We start from the raw sequence: 11,112 nt of genomic DNA on the forward strand, positions 1-11,112 counted from the left end.
TTTACAGATTTAATGAGCATCCAATAATCCAAAATCTGATAAACTTAAGTTAGATCACTTTAGACGAGTCTGGTTTGTATCCCCATATGTAAATTACAAATAAGTCCACCTAAAGAAATAATATCCAACAATCATCACCACTAGGGTTATGATTCATGACTCAACCAAGTCTTGAGAGTTGTGACAAGCAAAATATTACTTGTGTCACGCCCCCAGAAGAGTCCCTGTCCGAGAAAATTTCGGCAGCATCTCCCCTGTACGGCGGACAATCAAAATTTTCTACAAGCACTAAATACTCAGCCACAGGCGGCTGGAATAATAACAGTAATGAAAATCAATCACCACGCAGTTTATATATATATATTCAGCCTCTGGCTGACACAACCACGCAGTAATAATACTCTGACTCGAAATCAACCCTACTCAACTACACTCGTAAAGCCCAAATCCGATTTTTTTCTTACCTCTTCTGCCGTTCAGGCAGGCATGTAGTAGAGTAAATCCAAATCATACGAAAAGTTCATCCAACGGAAAGATTCCATACAATATCCATATGTAAGTCCAAAACAAAACTAAAATAATGTCTGATAGCGAAAAGCTAAAATGAAACAACTCAAAAACCGGCGGAGTAGCACTCGTGCGATGGGGACTAGCATTGGAACTCCCTCACAAAGATCAACCCGAAAATAACAACAATGGAGGCGGGGTGAGTCCAACACTCGGCAGGTCGATTGATATGCAAAGTAAAGAAATAACACCTAACACTAATCATGCATACGGTCTCGATATAAGAAAGATATATATATGCATCGAGTAAGCAGGAGAATCTTGTACTAACAGTCTGAGTATAAGGTCAAGCAGTCAGGTGGTATAGGAATCCACATGCATGTCAAACATAGGTATCCAAACAATATCAGCATATAAATGCAGCAACCACAAACACAAACAATAAATGCATCATGCATATGATGCCAATGATGCGTCTGGTCACCCCGACGCCATCGATCATCTCATACAAACGTGAGGCCGAGTGGGTAGGGCTGTGACAACCGTGCACTCTGTCGTCACTACTCGTGACCGAGTGGACGGGATGCTGTCGGAGTACACCTATCCTCCTACCCCAAATCATAGATGGGGGAGCGCAATGCTCTCAACTCCCGACTAAAGACGGGAGGAATCCTGCCGGATAACACGTTGTGTCACACTACCCATGGCGGACCAACGGTGCCTAACAGAGCTGCAACACACTCGGCTGAATCGACCACTAACCCATGAGTGGTGGTGTGTGCGAATCCATGTAACTGGCGATGTGCTCGGCAATAATGGAGCGGACTATCGCAACATGCAATCATGCAAATGATGCATGACAATAACCATATAAACATCCCGACCTAATCCATATATATAGAAATGTGCACCCTAGGTCAAAGAATCATATCAAATCAAGGTACACAGAAAAAACCTAGGTCCCGAACATGGTCAAGCATGGCATATCACTACCCCTATAAGCATATATAAACAGTAAAATATACCGAGATGCAAAACCAATCAATCAATCAAGCATGTAAGATTTGGGTAGTGATTAACCGAAACAGATAAGAAACACAATTAATGCAGCATGTTAATTTAATTACTAAGCATATCAAATGACATAAGTCAATAGTACCCGCCGCCAAATAAGAAATATCCAATCCAACGCCGAGATACCGTCTCGCGTCAAAGTCCTGTGTTATCAAACAGATAATGTATTTAGCTATATAACTAAATAAAAATCTCCAAACCTATTTAATAACCTTATCCTTCCTTAGAAATGGAATTGATCCCATGTAACAAAACAAGCAATGGATTAAATTCAATACCAATCCAATTCTATACATAAACCTAATTCATCACATCACGTAGCAAAATTACTACATATGATCATGTAATCAAATCACACCTAAATTAATCCATTATCTACAACACGTATCAAATCCCTACACTTACCTCAATTCACAGTCGTGAACACTGATCTACTGCCAAAAGGAGTGGATGCTGGACCAAAGAGCAGCCCACACACCCAAATTCCCAGATCCACCTAAACAGCGCTATCTACTGCCATCATCGGATCGAAATGAAATCAAAAGGTCAACACCACAAACAAACCAGATATCCAAAGCAAATATTAGGGTCGAACAGCTACCTCAACGACCACTGCTAGGGCACGGCGACGGCGCTGGTTTTCCAGTGACCGGCGGCACCTCATGAGCGCAAGGAGAAAGAAAGGAGACTCGTCGGTGGTCGCTCAAGCGTCGCCGGCGCGTTCCTGATCTCAGCGGCGGAGAAGCTCGCGATCCAAGCTAGGGCAAAGGCAATAGGTCGGCTGCCGGCGTGATGCTCGGCTCAGGGAAGATCGCCGGCAATGAAGCGGTCGGCTAGGACACGACGTCGGCAGTGCTCGGCTAGGGCACGGCGTCGGCAGGGGTGGCGGCGGCGCGTGGCTCAGCGAGGAGGAATAGCACCCGGCGGTGCTGTCGGGTGGAGAAGGCGCAGAGAGAAGAGGGGTTTGGCTCTTGATCAAGCGCCGGCGAGGAAGAAACCGCCGGGGCCGGCGGTTAGGGCAAACCGGCGGGCTCGGGTGCGCGTGGGAAGGAATCGCCGCTCGAGAGGTTTCGGCGGGGTAGAGAAAAGAAAATTAAGAAATATAAAAGAATAAGGAAATGTAAATATAAATATTTCCTCGCTTAAACGGGGTAACCTAAACAGGCTTTTCCCGGGCCCCGTTTTTTGTCCCCGTTAACTCGTCCGTACGAGCTCCGAAAAATACCCGAAAAATTTCCAAAAATTCCAGAAAAATCCCTTATTAATATTTCCTATTTTTCCGGTATTTTACATTCTCCCCCACTTATAAAAATTTGGTCCCCAAATTTCGTTATCTACCACCAACAAGTACTAACAACAGATATTGAGTATAAATGCTGAACGGTAAATAAATCACATACCTCAAGTGAAAAGATGGGGATATCGAGCTCGGATCGTATCCTCAAGCTCCCAAGTAGCCTCCTCGTCTGAATGATGCTGCCATCCGACTTTAACCAGCCGGATAGTCTTGTTCCGCAACTGACGCTCCTTCCGGTCGAGAATCCGTACCGGAACCTCCTCATAGGTAATGTCAGGCTGAACTGGAACTGGAATATCAGCCAGTACATGCGTCGGGTCGGGTACATATCTCCTCAGCATGGATACATGAAATACATCGTGCACGCCTGACAGGGACGGTGGTAGTGCCAGTCGGTAAGCTACTGCTCCGATCCTCTCCAGTATCTCGAAAGGACCAATATACCGCGGAGCTAGCTTACCCCTGAGGCCAAATCTCTTCACCCCTTTCGTGGGTGAAACTCGCAGAAATACATGGTCGCCAACAGAGAACTCCAGGGGTCTGCGTCTCCGATCAGCATAGCTCTTCTGACGATCCTGCGCCTCTGACATCCTCCGTCTGATAGTACGGACCAACTCTGCATCCTGCTGAACTCTCTGAGGTCCCAACAACTGAGCCTCTCCAACCTCATCCCAAAGGACGGGTGTCCGACAAGGTCTACCATACAACGCCTCAAACGGTGCCATCTGGATAGCCGAATGAAAGCTATTGTTGTAGGCAAACTCAACCAACGGCAGATCCTCCCAAACGCCTCCGAAATCCATAACACATGACCTCGCGGGTCCTCTAAAGTCTGAATGGTCCGCTCATTGTCCATCATGCGTGGATGAAAAGTCATCTTGAAGCGGGCTGTGTGCCCAAGGCTGCTGCAGACTACGCGAAGCAGGCGTGAACCGTGGATCTCTATCCGAAATGATACTCAATGGAACACCATGTAGTCCGATAATCTCCCGACAATATAGATCTGCCAATCGATCCAGGGAATCTGTCCTCCGGATCGCTAAGAAGTGTGCGGATTTGGTTAATCGATCAACAATTACCCAAATCGCGTCATGGCCTCGTCGTGTCCTCGGCAATCCTACCACAAAGTCCATAGTAATGTGATCCCACTTCCACTCGGGAATAGGAATCCTCGAAGTAACCTGCGGTCTCTGGTGTTCAGCCTTCACTGCGACAAACAAGACATCTAGCTACGAAATCGCGATGTCTTTCTTCATACCGTTCCACCAATAGGAACGTCTCAAGTCTCGATACATACGGGTCCCTTTGGATGGATCGTAAATCGAGAACAGTGTGCCTCCTGAAGTAGCTCTGTAAGACCGGATGAGGCCGAAATGCGCATAATCTGCCTCGGAGTATATGATACCCTCCTCGTCTCGTGTAAACTCGGTTGCTGCCCGGACATCGTAGCTAATAAGCGTAAATCGATCACGGCCTGTGCCTCTCGGATCCTCGTCCGATCGGCGATCGAGCAACCATGGTAACAGAATACCTTGCTCTGTCTCTCCCAGATCTAACTCTGAGAAACTCTGAATCAAGTCCGTGACTGAAGTCCGGTGGCAAGCCAAAGTCCCTCTGGACTTCCTGCTGAGCGCATCTGCAACCACATTAGCTTTCCCCGGGTGGTAGCTAATGGTACAATCGTAGTCCTTCAGGAACTCCATCCATCTCCTCTGTCGGAGATTAAGCTCCTTCTGAGTGAAAATATATTTGAGACTCTTATGATCAGTGAGAATCTCAAATGTGATACCGTATAAATGATGACGCCAAAGCTTAAGAGCAAAGATGATGGCAGCTAACTCCAAGTCATGAACTGGGTAGTTCTTCTCATGCTCCTTCAGCTGTCGAGAAGCATAAGAGACTACTCTGCCGTGCTGCATCAGAACAGCGCCCAAACCCTGTAGAGACGCGTCGGTGTAAAGTACAAACCCATCCTCTCCAGAAGGTAGAACCAAAACTGGAGAACCCCATGGTGAAACACTAGGGCGAATGAATCCCCTGTCTAAAAGCTCCTGGAGTTGAACCTTCAGCTCGTTCAACTCTTTTGGTGCCATACGATACGGAGCTTTCGATGTCGGCCCGGTTCCCGGAATCAGCTCAATAGCGAACTCCGGCCTTCGGGAGGCAGCTCCTGGAAATACATCGGGTATTCCGGACACGGGAACATCGGAGGCTGCGAACTACTCATCCTCGATCGATCAACGATATGAAAACCATAACGGTAGTGAGTGACCTGCTGAATCACCGAAATAATCGAGATGTCGTCTCGATGCCGGTGAAACTCCACGAGGGTTGGTTCGGAGGCCGGAAGGACCCTCGTCTGGCAATCAGCGGTAGCATGATATATTGACACCAATCCATGCCAAGAATGATATCAAACTCGACCATCTCCAATACTAGAAGATCTACGTAAGTATCATGTTGCCAAAGTCTAACGGGCAACCTCTGATCTCCTGGGTGACTTCTAAAGTATCACCGGACGGTAGGGAGACAATAATCTCGCAGACCTAACGAGGGTAATCTACCAATCTCCCGCATAAAAGTACGGGATATAAAAGAGTGCGAACTACCAGTATCAATCAAAATATCGCGATAAATGCATAAATGGAAATCGTGCCGCGGAAAACGGATCCGTCGGCTCCCTCTGGTAATAGCATGAACACGACCGGTCTCTGGCGGAGGAGGAGGTGTATTTGCCGCGGTGGCGAGCCTTCTTGGACTATGTGCCGAGATAAGGCGAGAGGATGGTGGCGATCTTGTGCGGTGGTGGGGAGAGTCGCCACAGTCGGATAATAAGGTCTGGAGCAAAACTACGGGTGCTCTGGATGCCTGAGTACTCTGTCCAAGCATGCCAAATCTTCTTGCGGAGGGCTGCTCCTGGCCGTGTTGTGAAGATTGGGCTTCGCCCTCCTCGATATACCCAGTGACTAGGCTGTCCCCTCGACTGACCCTCCGGGCCGTATCTTGAGCCTTGGTGACAATCTCGGCTCTGGTGCCCGGCAGGTTGCAATAAAAGCAAACTGTCCCAGAGAGCAAGCTGGGGTGAGGTGATCTCTGGATCCACATCTGAAACAATGAGTATCACGGAAGGTGGTTGCGTTCTTTGAGAAAAGGGAGCGTCAAGAAGATCGCCACGATTTACGAGGCCTACGAGGCGCCCGAAGTACTGACCGTGCCTTGGCTGCTCCGAGGCTGTCACCTGCTTTGTGTCTGCTGGACACTGAAGTCGACCGAATGCTTTCTTTTCTGTCCGGATATCTTGTCTGCGAGCTAACTCTATCATCAAAGCTCGATTCAATGCATCAGTATAGACGTAATCCCTAATCCGGCAAGTGTACATGCGGATAACCATCAATCCTGTATAAAGCGCATCATGCGAGTTACGTCCTCATGACTAACTCGGACAAAAGCTGAGCCAACGGAGGAATTGATTATACTCGGTCCGGCGATTATTACGCCTCGGACTCATAAAATCACTGCCGTGAGCCATCGATAGGGCGGTGGAAAAGCGGCTCTCAAAAGCCTCTCGAACTGGTCCATGTGACGCTCACCAATGATAGAGCAGAGTAACCCACGGGCATTTGCTTCATCCGTAAATGATAAGCGCCGACTCTGCTTTCTCCCTCGGGCAAGCCATATAGAAGAAATGCGCTCCATAGTCTCTATCCACGACAAAGCCATACTCGGATCGAGATCCCGCGGAAAAGAGTGAAACGAGTCTTCATCGACTCGGCCGGTCGGAATCTAGCTCGTGCGGCAATATCGATGATACGGGACGGTGCGAGGCTGATGGAAACTCTGGGCGATACTACGGTGGTACCGCGGAATAAACCGGAGGAAGAACTCCGGTCTTCTGTATATACCGGAGCATAGGTCGTCGGTGGTCTTGCTGGGAATAAAAGTGGTGGTGGAGTGCAGTAGGAAAAGGTACGGATGTGGGCACTCTTGTGAGAGTGCAGGTGCCGGTATAGGATACTTGTAGATCCAAGTGGTGGTGGCCTTGAAAGCGTCGTGGTGCCTTTGGAGTAGATGTCGGGTACACCAATGGTACTCCTGATGGTACCGGGTAGGCGTGGATACCGTCGGTGTGGCCAAAGTAGGTATCTCTACAGGAGCTATCGAGATTTGAGAGCCGATGCTCCCGCTGCATCCTGAGTCTGACTGACAGGCTCACTAACAATGGGCATCTTTGGCATATCCGGAGATCCGTGGTCCTCCTCGTGGTCGTCAACACCACGTCTCGCGAATCTGAGTAGATCTTCTCATATCATTAAATTAAATTACGGATATCAATACCAATATAGCAAACATAAAATAACAACATACCTATTTCACGTCTGGAGATGTGTCGTTGTCCAGGTCCCAATTTGACCTCAAAATTCCGAGCGTACATGAAATCCAAATAAATCCAAACGGAAATCGAAACATAACCATATCGAAAATCCGATAATGCCCGGTTTGACTAAACGGCTAACAAATATCCCGAATACCCTAACGGTATCCGATAAATCTCGAACACCAAAGCGGTATCATAACCGCTCGATACCAAATAATAAATTGGTATCAGCTAAATCCCGAAAATCCAAAATACGAAACAAAAGATCGTAAACTGTACTCCGATACCACTAAATTGTCACGCCCCGGAAGAGTCCTGTCCGAAAAAACCCCTGTACGTCGGACAATCAAAATTTTCTACAAGCACTAAATACTCGACCACAGGAATAATAACAAGAATGAAAATCAATCACCACGCGGTTTATATATATATTCAGCCTCTGGCTGAACGCAGTAATAATACTGACTGAAATCAACCCTACTCAACTACACTCGTAAAGCCCAAATCCGATTTTTCTTACCTCTTATGCCGTTCAGGCGCATGTAATAGAGTAAATCCAAATCATACTAAAAGTTCATCCAACGGAAAGATTCCATACAATATCCATATGTAAGTCCAAAACAAAACTAAAATAATGTCCGATAGCGAAAAGCTAAAATGAAACAACTCAAAACCCAGAATAGCACTACGTGCGATGGGGACTAGCGATGGAACTCTCCTGACAGCATCAACCCGAAAATAACAACAATGGAGGCGGGTGAGTCCAACACTCAGCAGTACAGTTGATATGCAAAGTAAAGAAATAACACCTAACACTAATCATGCGTACGGTCTCTGATATAAGAAAGATATATATATGCATCTGAAGTAAACAGGAGATCACTAGTACCACCTGTCAGAGTATAAGGTCAACAGACCAATGGTAATAGGTCACTGTATGCATGTCAAACATAGGTATCGAACAATATGCAGCATATAAATGCAGCAACCACACAAACAATAAATGCATCATGCATATGATGCCAATGATGCGTCCTGGTCACCCTTGACGCCACCGATCATCTCATACAAACGTGAGGTAGGGGTATGACAACCGTGCACTCTGCCGTCACTACTCCCGATGAGTGACCGAGTGGACGGGATGCTATCGGAGTACACCTATCCTCCTACCCCAAATCATAGATGGGGGAGCGCAATGCTCTCAACTCCCGGTACTCAAAGACGGGGAGGAATCCCTGCCGGATAACACGTTGTGTCACACTACCCATGAGCGGACCAACGGTGCCTAACAGAGTCCCTGCTGCAACACACTCAGCCTGAATCGACCACTAACCCATGAGTGGTGGTGTGTGCGGATCCATGTAATGGCGATGTGCTCAAGAATAATGGAGTGGACTATCGCACAGCATGCAATCATGCAAATGATGCATGGCAATAACCATATAAACATCCTGACCTAATCCATATATATAGAAATGTGCACCCTAGGTCAAAGAATCATATCAAATCAAGGTACACAGAAGGTATAAAAACCTAGGTCCTGAACATGGTCAAGCATGGCATATCACTACCCCTATAAGCATATATAAACAGGTAAAATATACCTGAGATGCAAAACCAATCAATCAATCAAGCATGTAAGATTTGGGTAGTGATTAACCGAAAACAGATAAGAAACACAATTAATGCAGCATGTTAATTTAATTACTAAGTATATCAAATGACATAAGTCAAAAGTACCCGCCTCCAAATAAGAAATATCCAATCCAACGTCGAGATACCGTCTTGCGTCAAAGTCCTGTGTTATCAAACAGATAATGTATTTAGCTATATAACTAAATAAAAATCTCCAAACCTATTTAATAACCTTATCCTTCCTTAGAAATGGAATTGATCCCATGTAACAAAACAAGCAATGGATTAAATTCAATACCAATCCAATTCTATACATAAACCTAATTCATCACATCACGTAGCAAAATTACTACATATGATCATGTAATCAAATCACACCTAAATTAATCCATTATCTACAACACGTATCAAATCCCTACACTTACCTCAATTCACAGTCGTGAACACTGATCTACTGCCAAAAGGAGTGGATGCTGGACCAAAGAGCAGCCCACACACCCAAATTCCCAGATCCACCTAAACAGCGCTATCTACTGCCATCATCGGATCGAAATGAAATCAAAAGGTCAACACCACAAACAAACCAGATATCCAAAGCAAATATTAGGGTCGAACAGCTACCTCAACGACCATTGCTAGGGCACGGCGACGGCGCTGGTTTTCCAGTGACCGGCGGCACCTCATGAGCGCAAGGAGAAAGAAAGGAGACTCGTCGGTGGTCGCTCAAGCGTCGCCGGCGCGTTCCTGATCTCAGCGGCGGAGAAGCTCGCGATCCAAGCTAGGGCAAAGGCAATAGGTCGGCTGCCGGCGTGATGCTCGGCTCAGGGAAGATCGCCGGCAATGAAGCGGTCGGCTAGGACACGACGTCGGCAGTGCTCGGCTAGGGCACGGCGTCGGCAGGGGTGGCGGCGGCGCGTGGCTCAGGGAGGAGGAAGAGCACCCGGCGGTGCTGTCGGGTGGAGAAGGCGCAGAGAGAAGAGGGGTTTGGCTCTTGATCAAGCGCCGGCGAGGAAGAAACCGCCGGGGCCGGCGGTTAGGGCAAACCGGCGGGCTCGGGTGCGCGTGGGAAGGAATCGCCGCTCGAGAGGTTTCGGCGGGGTAGAGAAAAGAAAATTAAGAAATATAAAAGAATAAGGAAATGTAAATATAAATATTTCCTCGCTTAAACGGGGTAACCTAAACAGGCTTTTCCCGGGCCCCGTTTTTTGTCCCCGTTAACTCGTCCGTACGAGCTCCGAAAAATACCCGAAAAATTTCCAAAAATTCCAGAAAAATCCCTTATTAATATTTCCTATTTTTCCGGTATTTTACAACTTGGGTGTAATAATTATCATGAGTAAGGAATTGTGGAAGAAAAGTTAGTGAAAAGGTCCAAATAGGAGTTGTTTGGTTTTGATTAGTGATTTTTTGAACCATGGGAGTCCTAGGAATTCATTAGTGTTGTTGGTTAGTGCATCTTATTCTCCGAGGTCTTATAATGAGTTTATGATAAATTTCGATTGAAACTGACTAATGAACATAGAAAACTCCAAATCACTTCAAAAAAAAAAAAAAAAAGTACTCCTGAAAGTTTTCTTAATGTATTCATACCTTTAGGCTTGAATTTGATAGAATAATTGAGAGCAACGAAATTTGAAAATTTACAAAGGTTTGACAAAATTAATTACAAGGTCATTATAAGACTTAAGACTATTGGTGCTGGAAGCACTAACTAATTGAACCTGTGTTTTGATATTGACAAAGATTCAAAATTAAGACTTATTGTTGTTCTAATGAGCTTGACTAAGTGTGCAAGAAAGTCCTACTTGAGGCTGGGCAAAGAAGTCCTAGTTGAGTGGGACTAGGGAAAGAGGTCCTGGTTGAGTGGACTGGGTAAAGAAGTTTTGTTCAAGTGCACTGGGCAAAAGACTTTTTAGATGGAGGACGTTGGGCAGACGTCCCAGGGGTCGAGGACATCCAGAAGAAGTCAAGATGGGTCAAGGACCTGACGTCTAGTGAGAAGTCGTAAAGCTCAAGATTGGATACTGAGCAAAAGTTTAAACAGGTCTGGAAGACCGAATGTTTGACAAACAAGTAATCTCTCCTGAGAAAAGTGGGTGAGGACATGTTCCCCAAGAGGGAACAGTAGACGTTAGTCAAACCTTTCATTGGAAACCCAAAAGTCAAGACTAGACAGTTCAAAGACTGTCAAACTATTTCATGCTTAATATTATATGCTTGTTGT

Source organism: Zingiber officinale, chromosome 2B (assembly GCF_018446385.1).
Source record: "Zingiber officinale cultivar Zhangliang chromosome 2B, Zo_v1.1, whole genome shotgun sequence".
Lineage (NCBI taxonomy): Eukaryota > Viridiplantae > Streptophyta > Magnoliopsida > Zingiberales > Zingiberaceae > Zingiber > Zingiber officinale.